Consider the following 14,457-nt stretch of genomic DNA (forward strand, 5'->3'; position numbering starts at 1 on the left):
AAAGTCTCCCCCCCTCCGGCGGCCAGGCCAATCCGGGCGCACAGGGACTATGGCCGAGGCTCCCATTGGCTGCCCGCCTGCATGCGGGCGGGCTGGGGAGTGTGCGGGGCGGGCGGCGCGGTTATCTCGGGGCCCTTCCAGCGCCGGAGCAGCGCGCAGGTGACAGTGGCGAGGCGGGCGCCAGCAGCAGCGCAGGGCTGCGCTCGCCCCCGCACGGTGCAGGCAGTCCCGGGAGAGGCGCCGCCTGTAGCAGCCCCCGCCCTAGAGAGGTCAGCATGGCACGTGGCGGGCGCCACCCTGGCAGTGCCCGTGGCTCGCCGGGCGCTGGGCGAGCGCGCTAGAGCTGGAGCCTGGGGTTCGCCCGTGCGCAGCGGCGTGGCACCCGGCTTCCTAATGTGCAAGGGCTGGTGCATCAGCCATGGTGGGGACTGAGCCGCTGGACGGGCAGAACAGGGGAGCCACGCAGCAGTGAGGGCCGGGAAGGGTGCGATAAGGGGGGTGTCTGCGCGCCCCCCCGGGCCCCCGAAATAGGAGCGAGCCCCGCCAACAAGACTTTGGAAAGTTGCCACCGAGGATGGTGGGCAGCCTCCTCCCCGAAGGGCAAGAGCCAAGGGAGCGCTCCGGGGGTGCTGGTAACGGAGGATCTTTGCCTGGACCGCTCTGAAATCTCCCCCCGGGGGTGCTAAAGCAGTTGGGTGCAGGCCTGCCTGGCTGGAAGGCCTTCGGGACAGCGCCGCGGGGTTTCCCCGGACCGGCTCCTAGCGGAGTGCTCACACCGGAGTTACCACTCCGGAATCACTACTCCGGATTCACAGCGGCTGGCGTCCCTGGTTTGCCTTCTTGACCCACATTCCTATTGCCAGAGGTAAGTCTTAAAAGTTCCTCGCCCTCGCAGCTGCAGCTGTAACGGGGCTGTTCTCGTTGCAGGCACCGCTCGCTCTTTTCCTACCTGATGCAAGCAGGATTGGTTATGCTTATGTGGAGTATGCTGAGTTGCCTTGTATTCACCTAGGCACATATAGATACTGACTTACCATATAGAGATGCCGCACACAGAGGGAAAATGTGCTAATGCTGAGCTCTGTTAAGCACTGGGATAGTTTCCTAAGGGAAGAAGAGGCAGCTCCAGGGCTTCCGTTGTTTAAAACTGGACTGGCAATGGCACTGGAATATATGCTGCTGAACAGTCCTGAAACAGCCAGCGAATGGGCAAGATGACCTAATTCCATCTCTACTGTCTATATGAATATGCCTGTATTTACTGTTTGTATACATCACATTCTATGTCACCAGCAGATAGATTAGTTTTGCCTTGTTCTAGCCACTAAAACATGAAATGCTCCCACCCTACAACTGCATGAACTTGTGAGCTGCCTCTCCCACCCTCCAGCTCACTTTTCAGCAGCCGATACTGTCTCCATTGCTTACTTACCTAGAGCAGGGGCTTGCAATCCAGCGCTGCCCTTTCTCCATTGCTAATTAGCAGCACAGCCCTGGCTAGATCCCAGGTGGATGGGAGAGAGGTGCCAATGGGAAAGGTTGAGAACCGCTGACCTACAGAATGTACACGCAGTCCAAACAGAAACTAGAAAATGGATTAACCCAGGGGGTGGGCAAGTGGAGCAATTTGCCCCGGACCCCGCAGGGGCCCCCACAAGAATATAGTGGGGCCCCTGAAATTGCTTTGCCCCAGGCCCCCTGAATCCTCTGGGCGGCCCTGGGTTAACCTGCTGGAAAAGAGTTCTGTGATCTGACCATAGAGGTAAGTACTGTGCTTGGGCTTCTGACACTTGGAGTGGTACACGGGGGAGAGGTTATAACAGGGATTAATGCATTTGGCAGCTAAGAAATGGCTTTTGTACCTTCGATACTACAATGATTGGTCCCCTACAAATACCTACATGAGATAAAGCTGGTCTTAAACTGTGTGCACATATGCCGTACAATCTACGGCGTGTATTCCAAATGATAACTTAACATGAACATGTCTGGCTGTCTCTTTTAACAGAGAGAGATAAGCAACCACCTAATTCAAGCATACTGCATCAAGTGGGGTTCTGGAGACACTGTGGCTCAGGAGAGCAGAGCATGACAGAACCCTGCAACAGGGTTTCCTTGTAGTACATAGTTGCCTATGTTGTTCTTTTTAAAAAATCTGCTGTTTCTCTTGTGTTCCCAACATGGTATCTTAGCAGTGAGACTGTGTCACCTGGATGGTAACACGGGTGTCCCAAAGCCACTTTTGTGCTGCAAATGACTGTTCATTAGTGCAGTCAGAAATCCAATGTTGTGTGTGCTGTACAGGGATTGGGTGGGTGGGTGGGTGTGAGGAAATCAACATGTGTGTGTTTATGTGCATGTGTAAGGGGGGCGATATGTGCACACACTGTTGCCAAGAAGTGTTTGAGGATGAGCAGTCAATGTAACATGTTCTGTTCGGCTGGAGTGCAGCTTGTTCTGAATAGCAGGATAGTTTGGCACAGACAAGTGTGTGTGGGGGGAGAACAGGGCGTACTTGGGTGATCCTATTCCACTTGGCATTCAGCATTTCAGCCTCCTATGTTAGAACCAGCTTCCATCCTCTTGCCCTACATTTAAGACCATCCTATGACCTCCTCCTGGCTTCTAAACAAGTTGTTTATGGGGCCCTGTCCCTGAGTCATCCTACTCCTTCCTCTCCCCGGGTGCGGAGGACTCATCAGGGAGGGCTCAGGAGACGCTGTAGTGCCCTGTACCTCGCCAGCCTACATAGAGGAGCCCCCAGGGAGAGCAAAGACAGCTGCCTGGGCAATTTCTGCTGACTACATGCTTCCCTCCTGCTTTTCCTGTCTGAAATGTTTTGGACATTCAGTGCTTTCCTCCCCCTTAAGCGTTATTGTTAAACAGCAGGTTGGTCCTAGTGCATTGCTTGAGCTGATAGTTTCAGCCCTGCTGGGATAGGAGGTATCAGTGCAGAGAGTGGAGCAAAAAAGGCTGGCCTGGAAACTTTCCTATTGTTATAGTAAAGGGGGAACTAACATAGGAAGTCACCAGCTTCATACCATAGACATTCTGGCTTCACATCACTGCTGGGCACTGGAAAGGGAACTTGGTCAGGTAGCAATTGTCCCACTGCAGAAATAGTGGCCAGTTGGGAGGACAACAGCAAACTGAGGTACAGATGGGCCTGTGGGTTCAATTCCTGACTCTGCCAGTCTCCCTTTGTGAAAGGCCTGACTCCCATAGGCCCAGATCCTCAAAGATATTTAGGCTCCTAATGTTGATTGGAATCAGTAGAAGATAGGAGCCTAAATACCTTTGAGGATCTAGGTCCTGGGCTTTCTATAGCTCTGCTTCCTCATCTGTTCCATGGGGATAAACACACTTCCCTGCATCGCAGGGAGGAGTCATTCCTTACTGTTCGTTGGGCATCACATGTGGTGCTGATGAGGGGCACCATCTATAGAGAGGAAGAGTATAGCAACAGTGAAAAGAGACTGGGAAGGAGGAAAGGTATTTGGGTAGAGGGATAAAGTAAGAGTACTGGGGTACGAAAAGCAGATTGGAATGTAGGGGAGATACAGGGTATGAGGACACAGGAAGGATGGTGGAATGTGGAAAAGGACCTGGGAAAGATATCGAGATGTAGGGACAATTCTAAGGTACTTGTACATAGAAGAATGCTAGGATCTAGGAGAAATGCTAGGCTACTAGGATGCAGAGTCCTGGGAAATTGGGAAGCTGGACTGATCCTGGGATCTAGGATAGATACTTGGTATTTGATGATCTGTAGAAAATATGCAGGGATAGACTGGAAAATTACCAGAGTACTGGGCTGTATGCAAAATTCTGGGACAGGAGGATGTAAGAAGCATCACAGTATGCATCCCTCTAATAAAACCCTAAATGCAACAGCAATCGCTCTGTCTGCCAGTGATTTCACTGCTAAATTATCAAATCCAGTCAGCCCAGTCCTTGACTGACATACACTGACTGACACCTGCCGGGGTGATGTGCATTGGCCAACATGAAAAAAATGGCTTCTTTGTAAATATTTGCTCAGACTGCCTCCTGTGATGAAGTGGGGCTGTTCTTAATGTTTCCTCTGAATACTGTGTGGGTGCCTCAGTTTCTAGCCAACACTCTGTCTCCTGGCAACTAATGGCCCGGGCCCTTCCCCACTGCAAGGGAATGCTAAAGGTGTGGGAGAACAAAGAGGTCAGGTGACCTCCTGGCCCCAGAAAGGAAATCAGCAGAGAAGGAGGGGCTGGAGGGGGTTTCAGTTGGGATCTGGCTGGGGACGGGAAGTGAGTGCAGACGAGGTTGTCTGGCTCGCTGGGCCCCAGAATGGACCCAGATGAGGGGTCCCGTTCTCTGTACCTGCAAGCTCTGTTTTAGACCATGTTCCTGTCATCTAATAAACCTCTGTTTTACTGGCTGGCTGAGAGTCACGTCTGACTGTGAAGTGGGGGTGCATGCAGGACCCTCTGGCTTCCCCAGGACCCTGCCTGGGTGGACTCACTGTGGGAAGCGCACAAAGGGGCATATGCTGAATGCTCCAAGGTCAGACTCAGGAAGGTGAAGCCATGTGAGCTTCTTGCCCTGAAGACAGTCTGCTCCAAGGGAGAGGAGGCTCCCCAAAGTCCTGACTGGCTTTGTGGGGAGCAGTTCCAAAGCATCGCTCAGGGACTCCATGACATCCCAACACTAAAATTTGCATAGCACTTTGTATCTCTTCACCTTGGAGCCAGAGCAGCTAATTTCACTGGGACCTGGGTATGCTCATGCTCAGCTTAAACAGCTCTTAAAAAAAACTCAGCCATGCTTTTGATTTCCCCAAAAGATACTTCTCCCTCCTTGATTTTAACAGCTAAAATACCCAGCTCCCTGAAGCATCTGTTAGTGGAGATTCTGATCTTAAACTCCTGAGCATGCTGTACCTGTACGGGTCACCTGCTGCACCTCTTGCCTCTTTTTCTAAATGAAACATGCACCATCTGCAGCTGGAAATGTATTCAGGCACATTATAAGGAGCATTGTGTTGCCTGCAGCCACACAGCACCTTGTGCTGTGATCCTGTCAGCTCTCACAAGTGTAGTGGAGTCAGGCTGGGCCAGCACTTGGGTGAGAGCAATCCTAGGAAAAGCCCAGGGTGCCGCCTGATGTGGTTCTGATGAACCAGCAGGTGTCACTCTTCCCTCTCACTCCAAGCTGAACCCATCCAAGCATCCAGACAGATGAGGCATAACACTGCAGCCCGAACCAGTGGAGATGGTGAGGGGTCCCCATGCTCCCTTTCAGAGCTGTCACTTATCTCAGTGTCCTGCAATCCAGTCCCACCCCCGTCAACTCCCCCTGCTATTTTCTTTGTGTGTGCTGTATTCTTCCTCCCTGCCCCAAACTGCCCGGTGGCAGGGGGGTGCGGGGGGGCTGCTGGGTGCGGCTAGACATCTGCAGTGTGCCACTCCTCAAGATGATCCCTGCCCATGGGCTACCAGCTAGGTTCACACTGGCTTTATGCCAGCTTCTGCCAGTGTCAGACCTGGCAGGAGCCGCCAAGGGTGGAAAATACACCAAGGGAGAAGGTTGTGGGAGGCATACTGTTGTGCCAAGCACTGCGGGGACTATTGGTGGCAAGCAGTGGCCCCCAAAAAGAGGAACCACCCATAGGGCCTGTTTAGGGAGCGCACCAATCAAGTGTTTTCTCTCAACAGCCTCTGCCAGCAGGACACCTATGCAGCCACAATGGGAATTCACACTGGCCTCCCACAGGGTGAGTCCCATAAGAGTGCAAGCACCAATCCTGCCAGCTGCCCTCTAAACCACCCTCTTGGCACTAGGGGGCTCCAATGCAGGGAACTGTGAATCCCCAGCTCTGGTGAATCTGACCCTCTAGATCAGCTTACGAGGACGCTAATTAGCCGGAAACCCAAGCAGCACAGGTTAAAAGTGGTTTCAGGCTGGCCCCTGCCCCTGAGTCCCCTGCCAATGACTGTGGTTTTGCAATCCTGTTTTCCTCTCCCTGTGGCTGTGAGAAAAACCCACAGAGACAATGGGAAACAGATTATACAGGCTTTACATTACTCTTCTTAAATCCCCAGCTCCCGGACTCCTGAGGTTACATGAACAATCTTATTCATTTAAAACAAATCTATTTCATTAACCCCCACCCCCACCCCGCATTTCTAGCCCTCCTGGTGTCAAGGAAAAGCTTGACAGTGTGAACCCTAAAGGCTAAAAAAGTAGATGCCAAACAAGGAGAACTCAGTCTATCTTTATATACATAAAATCTCTTGATTTTAGGGGCCATGATTCATGATTTTTGAATGTTGGCTGAGACACCAACTGTACCCAAGCAAACAAAGACAAAGAACGACCCATTTTTCTGTAATTCAAATTAAAGTATCTTCCCACATCACATGTAGATTCATAGATTATAAGGTTAGAAGGGACCACTGTGATCATCTGGTTTGACCTGCTTTATAATGCAGGCCTAGAACTGCTCTGAATGACTTGTAACAACAGGAGGAGGTAAAACATATCCAGGCGGTGCAATGATATGGACCTTTTAAGTTTCCACAGTGCATTGGGATGGAAGGCATGGCATGCACATAAGACATTACAGTGCTGTGAGGTTCATAGCAGAAGGCTGAGTTCCTGAAGCACGATGCCTACTTGGGAATGTTGGGATAACTCCACAACCCGCAGCGTGCTTCTGAAACACTTACTGGCCCTGTGAATTCCCCATTGTGCAAGGCCTGGGCCCATAGTTATCAAGCTTTCAGTTTCCATTAGCTAGTGAGATCAATGTTTCCTTGTCACTTCCTTGGGAGATTATGTATATGATACCTGCACAGCAATAAACTGTGCTGTCTAGCAATTCATTAAGGGGAGGAATATATACCCGACAGCAAAAAGGACACAGGGTGGGAAGGAAACCTTGTGCCACGTAAAAGGAGGCAAGCACCGAGAGAGCTCCCTGAACCCAGGCCTGGCATGTCTCAAGGCAGAGTAGGAGTGCAGACTAGAGACATAGGCCAGGGAGCTGCTCCCCTCCACCTGGGACATGCTGGCTGGGGAGAGTTCTTTTCCCTGAGAGGCAGTCAGGTGATCAGCCTACTCTGAGATCTGCTCTCATGAATTCCAGCAGTGCAGCAGCTGTTTGCAGCTGGATCCCACGGGGTTGGGCGGGCGGAGTTGATCCCCCACCTAGGGCTGCTGCCTCTGAGATACAAAAAAACCAGGACATCTGCCTGCCTCCCACACCCCATACACCCCTGTGTACTAATGGCCCACCACACAGGGCACTTGCTCCCCGTCCCAGCCCCAGGAGAGGGCACCAGCCCCTGTGGGCTCCTGGGGCTGCCCTGGGCACCGACCTCACCAAGCAGTATGCAGTGCCAGCTGGATCCAGCCTGCTTCTGCCCAGCGTGACCCCTGCAGTCGGTACGTGTGCAGCGGTGACCAGGTACTGCTGGCCCCCCAAGCTCCATGCCCCGCTCCTGAGCCGCCCCATCCCCAGGGCTCCCAGACACTCTGGAGCCAGAGCTCCCTCTCCCATTAGAGCCAGAGGGGATGTGATTAGCAAACGCTGGGGTGTTTAGTGTCCCGGGAAGACGCACAGATTTCTCAGGACAGCTACCTAGAAAAAGGGCCAATCATGGGACAGGACAGGCAGCAACTCTAAAGGCGCTGAGCACTCAAGCCCCAGTGCAGCAAGGCTTTTGGGCCCTGTTTCAGGAAGTCTCTTGGGCATATGCTAAAGTCCCATTGACTCCAGAGGTCACTACTTCTGTGTGCTCAAGTGCTGTGCTGGATTGGAGCCAGAGGGCTCAGCACTGGGCAGGATGGAGCCCTTTCTTTGGGGCCCAACTGGGGCTCTGAGTACATGGAAATCCGGCCCCTCAAACCATGTCAGGGTCAGACACAGGGAGGGAGAAGGAGAGCGAGCCGGGGTACCGGGCGGATTGGGAGAGGAGAGCGGAGATGGAGGCCGGGCCTTAAGCAGATAGAGACAGAGCTGGATGGGGCCTGCAGCAGTTGGAGTGATAGAGAAGGAGATCAGCAGCCAGTGGTGGGTGGCTAACAGAGCAATGGGCAAAGGAGACTGAGCTGCTGAATGGGGTTTGTGGGAATCAGAGAGGCCGGGGCATTGGTTGCTGGAGTGAGAGCACAAGGATTGTATCAAGGGGATGGGAGGTTGCTTTACTGAGCTCCCCTGCTGTGGAATTCTTCTGTGGGCTGGCAAGAGGGCGAGCCCAGGGACAAATCACTCAGATTTGTGCAGTACTCTGCACTGGGAACAGGCAAGGTGATGGGAGCAAAGGGGGTAGAACATGGTGTTCTGTGACCCAATTCCTCGAAGTAGACACTAGGCTGGACTGACCCTTCCCTAGGCCTCCTCCTACTTCTGTGCTGCTTTGCAGCAAGGTCTGGTTTTTAAAGCGCAGGAACCTTTGAAAGCATGGCCCACGGGCTCCTGTGCTTGGGGCACTGTGCCTTGCAGAGGAGAGTTGGGGGGCAGATACCTCTCCCAGTATATGGACAGGGGCTCTGTGCGGTGCTAGTTAAAACTCCAGGGGTGGCATAGAGTGTAGGTTAAAACGCAGGCTGAACAAGGTATGGATCTGGGTAGGGCTTGTGTCCCAGAAAACAGAGCAATATGATGTTGTTTCTGCAGCCCCTGTGCCTAAAACAGATGTGACCGTGTAATTAAAGACTATGTCACCCTGCATACGCACAAGGAGACAGAGTTAAGGTTGGATAGGCACCCTTAATTCTAGAATTTCCTAAGCATTGAGAGCTTCATTTGGTAGCCTTAATGTTCTTTTATCATGAGGTTGTTGAGTTTTTTGGTGTTACAGTATATAAAGATCTCCACAGCACCCAACACAATGGGACCCCTCCCCCATGCCACATAGGTCATTGGGAGCCACCATAACAACAATAATAAGAGTTTGAGAGGCAGTGTGAGCTAGTGGTTAGGGCCTTGGGGTCAGGAGATTTAAGTTCCTTTCCTGACTCTGTCCCAGAGCTGTTGTGTGTTTTGGGGAAGTCACTTCCCCTCTCCATGCCTCCCTTTTACCTCCCACCTTGCATCCAGCTGGTCTGGTTGGACTGTCAGCCTTCGGGGCAGAGACTGTCCCTTACTTTTACAGCACCTAGCTTAAGCCAATATCTGTTGACTCTTCAGTCCATCCTGCTACCTTTCCTAAGTCTGCCTTGTAATGCCCTGTGCACCCTGGTGGCGAGTGGGGTGCTGGGCTCCATTGCTCAACAATGACCTGAGAACAGTGGGGGGGGGGGGGGAGTTGGTATTTGACTGGCCTAAGGAAGACACCTGCCTGAAGAACTCCTGGGGAGATCTTCCCAGGTGGGTGAGTTAGCCAGGTGCCTTGTTAATAATGCTTGCATTAGGGTAGACTCTAGAGGCCGCTGCCAAGAGCCAGGTCCCATTGCCCCAGGCACTGTACAAGCACACAAGAATAGACAGTCCCTTATGCTACAGGTAAACAGCCCAGCATCGTTAGCCCCACTGCCAGAGAACGAAGGCACAGAGAGGCTTGCTCTCTCCATGTGCCATTGTGTGACCTTGGGCAAGAAATTGAACCCAGAGCTTTCATGCCTCAGGCTTGCACTGTATCCACCAGACCATCTCTCTTCTCATTAACGTCAATAGGGACTTTTAATGAGATCCCACACCTGCCCATCTGAAAACAGACCACTTGATGGCACGTCTCATCACATCTCCCCAGCATGGCATAGGCCCATGGGGGAGCAGGATTAGAGCTCTAAGGTAAACCCAGGATACCACAGGAAATAGAGTTGATGACTCAGTAGATAGCAACCTTCTCTCCGAAACAATGCCCCAGCACGGTGCTAGGGGGCGCCGTGTCAAGCCCCAAATTGCCGCGTCTGAATTCCCATCCTGGTAATTACACCTCCTTCAGATTCCCTCTGCAATTTTCAACTGGAGACAGTTTTCATATACATCCTAAACTGCTGCGTAATGTTGCTCTGCAAAACATCTGCTGCATTCCCCCCACCCCCTAGCCTATAAAGTGCTTTGAGTTGCTCTGTGCTGAATAAACACGTGATAAGATTATCCTGAATATGTGTTTCACATATGCTGGGCTTGATTCACTCAGGACTTACTCTGGCTTCTGGCGACATAGAAAATCTACCAGGGCTGGGGGTGGATGGAAGGAGGGATTGTGGTGGAGGAAAGCACTCTGCCAGGTGGCTGATAGCCGACTACTACAGCACCCAGACCAGGTGGCATTGACTGGAGAGGAGTGGCACTGAATCAGAGCTGCACACGGGACAATCTGGGCTGGTAGGACTCCTTTGGAAGGTGGAATCCCAAGGGGATGACAGTTCCCGTGGGATGCAGCAGCTGGCACTGGTGTAGGAGTTGCAATTTGCAGCCCCTTGAGCAAGCAACAGAGAATTGAAGCCAAGGGGCCAGACCCACCGCTGGTATAAATTGGCATTGAATCAGTGGAGTTCCGCCAATTCGTACCAGCTGGGGATCTGGGCCATGGTGAATTTCAGAAGGTGTTTGGCCCTGCTTTAAATTATATTTAATCTACTGCAGAAAATGATCTGGAAAATGTACATGGCCTGACAAAATCGATGTTAATGTCCCTGACAATTAGCTAATGCCTTAATAATTGAACTCCACCTGATATACAGTTACACTGTACATATCCAGGGATTGCTTTGCCATTGACTTCAAAAGGAGCAGGATCACAGTGCATAGCTGTGCACTATGTTGTAGTACCTGCCGTAGAACAAGCTTCCGGGTTCTTTTTCTGGGTGTTGTGACAAGGTACTTGGGTTGACCCCCTCCTTTCCAGGCTGGAAACTCTAGGCTCTCCTACAGGAGGTGGTTGTCTCGCCAGAGGCAAAAGGAGGATGGATCTTGAGGTTAAGGCACTGGCTTGGAAGGCAGGAGATCAGGGGAACATGCCTGGATCAGCTGCAGATTAACTGTGTGACCCTGGGCAAATATCTCTTCCCATCAGTTCCCCCATCTGCGAAGAGGGGGTTAGACCATCCTGTCTAGATTGCAAGCTCTTTAGAGCAAGGGGCTGTCTCTCACCATGTATGCTCACAGCGCCTGGCCCAATGGATCCCTGCTTCCGACGGGGGCCTCTCACATTCCTACTCTAACCAGTGCTGCTGGGGATGGGAACAAAGCACGTCCTAACATGAGAAGCTGAAGCAGAAGCGGAGATTTGATGCAAAAGCCTCTGTCTGAGTTTATTTGCCCCCACCACCCATTCCAAATATTGATGCTCTCTCCCCACTCCCACCCTGCCTCTGCAGCCCCAGCTGTTCCACTTCCTTATTAGCTGAGCACACCCCCACTGCGTGGTCGCTCCTTTCCTTTCCCAGAAGCAAAGATGAATTAACAGCTGCAGGGAAGAAAGCTGGGCAGCTTAAAAGCAGTTTGTGATTCAGGTCTGCAGGACTCAGCAATTTGACATTCTTTCTGATCCTGTTATTTCTCACCTTAAACCTACCCGAGTGAGCAAGGTGCCTTTATTATTCATCTAGCTGCTGGCTGTACTCTCAAACTCCACCTGCCTCCCAGCATCTGCCATCTCCCCTCCCTGCAGGCTTGTGTAGGTAGGACTAGAGACCCCAGATCCGAGAAAGGTTTCCATCTCGGCAACTCCTTTTGGGCAGTGAGTGATAAACTGACCTGTCAGCCTATTTCTGCCCTCCAGTTTTTATCTCAGAGCAAGCTTCATTTGGGCTATCGATTTGTACCATGAAGAGGGACTAGGTTGAGAGGTGTCAGGCCAGCTACCTACAATCAGTTGCAGGGAAGGGGGGGTACTGGATGGCTGGGAGGGGCCAGAACAGGGTTAGGCAGAACTGCTCAAGAAATAGACTTTGTTCCCATGAAAAAATTGACAAACACTTTCTTATTTCCATTGAAATTTTTCTTTGAGAGTTTTAATTGGGGTGGGGGGGAGAGAACAACAACTATGCATCAGGAGCCTGAAAATTCCAGGATTTTTGATGAAAATCCACCATCAAAATCCGACGTTTTGCATGGAAAGTTGCATTGTTTTGGTCAAAGAAATATTTCAAAGCATAAGCTCTAGTGTTGGGTTCAATGATGGTTCCTAGGCACCGAGGAGACTCAGTTAGGGTGACAGGTGCTTAAATGAGATAAAGCCCCACATATTAGGACGGTCCCTATAAAATCATGACATCTGGTCACCCTTGACTCAATAGCCAGGCTTCCACAGGGAAACCTAATGTGCGTACACATGTGAATCCTCTAGGATCCACACACTCACAGCCATGTACACATACCGAGACCTGAGACACCCCCACACAAACTCACAGGGCTGGACAAACAGCACCTGTACAGACAAGCACAAACCCACACAGGACAAAGTTACACCCAGCCACACGGGTGCATGCACACACCCAGACAGGGCCTGATCTCTGCGGTCTGCCTGCTTCTCAGGCAAAAACTAGCCATGACGCCGGGAAAAGAGCTTGAAGGTGGGGGAGCAGGATAGTCCATACTGAAGCAGTGGGTGCTGTTAGTACTGAGGCAAGTAAGAGAGTTCTGAATGGCAGCACTCCTGCTGCTGCTGTCGGGGGCCAGTGGTGCCACGTCACATTACATTGCGCCTTTGGAAGTGGCTGCTGCGCTCTGCGCCCCAGCCGACCCCATGCTGTCAGCGTGCCTGGCTGCGCTGTCTCGAGTCCAGCCCCCCAATAGGAAATGCTCATCATGCGTGCACCGCGGCCAGTGTGCCATCTGTCACCCACCGCTAGAGAAGGAAGAAGCACAACGAGATATTTTCTGCATCGTTTTCCCTCCTCCTGCTGCAGGTCTCAGAGCCTGGGCTTCTGGGGTGGGGGGACCCTCCCACAGAGAGAGTGCTCAAGTGGATGGTGCCCTTTGCTGAACCTGAACAGATCCACCTGCTAGCACTGGCTCCTGTTCTGAGCCCGGGGACAGTGTGTTATCTCCCATTGTCCCACGTCATGGGCCCAGGGCTCACGAGCTCTGTGACATCAAACATGGTGCTGATCATCCCCAGCTGCTGTAGCCCATGGTAATCCAGCCGCATCAGCCCACGACCTGGGGCACCTCTGTGTGGTTTACCTTTTATCCACATCACCATCTCCTGAGAGAGAATCCAGCGCCAAGGTTGTAACGTGGTTCAGAGACCCAGATAAATACAGGGTCCAGCCCCAGCAAACATCTCTGACCCAGCTGTACGGAGATGGGATGATCCCTCTTGTCCGTCTCCCTCCCAGTAGCACTAGGCTCTCCACAGCATACGGGACTCTGAACCACGGTTTAGCTGCGTTTGTTTCCATGATGAAGATGGGCCCTCAGTTCCCATGCTGTGGGCCAGATGCTGCAGAGTGCAGCCTGGCACACACAGATGGCACTCCGCGCAACATTCAGCTGTGAACTCACTGAGCTCAAGGGATGGTGTGAGCGTGGCAGAGCAACGGAGGGGTGCTGTTTACACTGATCGGCCAGTCAGTGAGTGTTCAATGCGCACACGTATGTGTTGAGGGTGCAAAAGTGTATGGCAGGAAAAGGTAATAGGAGGGGTTAGATTAAGCTGCTGCCTCCAACTTTATCTACCCCCTTGGTCCTGGCCAAGAAGCCCCAACACTCATCCATTAGAGGTGTCGGAATAGACTGTCCCCTGCTGGTGCAGGGAGGTACAAACACCCTGAGCCTGCCCAGCTCACTGATTCACCTCCCTTGCCTCGCAGCTCTCAGGGATTGTGCAGGGGGAGGGCAGCTTTAGCTTGTAGTCAGGACTTCCAAGCCAGCTGTGTAAATCCTCTAGCTGCCCCAGCCTTGCCTTCTACTTGGCCAAAGCTGCCCCCATTTTTGGCCCTGCAGAAGAGGGAGATTATGGCAGCCCCGAGTTGTCACTTTGCTAACATGGGTCCTGCTGACAGGAGCTGGTGTGGGTACTGTCTATATGCGCATATGGGATCTAACCCACTTAAACCCAGCATGCAACTCTGCTGAGAATGCCAATCCCCTCCCTATCTCCTGCTCATTCCTTTCTGTTTCTGTCCTGTCTGCCCCCTGGCTGGTTCTGTCAGCCAGCCCAGATCTCTCCAGCAGATGGCACCTAGGCTGCTTGAGCTGGCAGTCCCTCTGATCCCCTTCTTTTTGAGGGGGCACTGGAGGAATGCCTCCTTTCACCGGACACCAGCAGCTCTGCCCACTCCTTCTCCAAGACGGACACACTGCCTTTGGGCACCAGGGCATTTGGATTCTCAATGACAGAGCATCAAAATTAATTCAAGGGCATCTTTCTGACGACAGATGGGCATCTCGCTTTGTCAAGGAAGAACATGCAGCTGGGGACAGATAATATAGGAATCCATACACAGAGTTAGGTAGGGCAGGCCAGATCCTCAACTGGTGTAAACCAGTATAGCTTCCCTGACTCACACCAGCCAGGG

General features: G+C 52.3%; 1 protein-coding gene across 1 annotated transcript in view; it reads left to right on the forward strand.

The window, feature by feature from the left end:
- Window positions 1–237: 237 nt before the first annotated feature.
- Window positions 238–14,457, forward strand: part of BRINP2 (BMP/retinoic acid inducible neural specific 2) — a 56,459-nt gene continuing 42,239 nt past the window's right edge. The window contains exon 1 of the mRNA XM_030573957.1: window positions 238–865. The gene's annotated coding sequence lies outside the window, so the exon portion shown is untranslated. The remainder of the gene's footprint in view (window positions 866–14,457) is intronic.

Source organism: Gopherus evgoodei, chromosome 8, assembly GCF_007399415.2.
Source record: "Gopherus evgoodei ecotype Sinaloan lineage chromosome 8, rGopEvg1_v1.p, whole genome shotgun sequence".
NCBI classification, from domain to species: domain Eukaryota; kingdom Metazoa; phylum Chordata; order Testudines; family Testudinidae; genus Gopherus; species Gopherus evgoodei.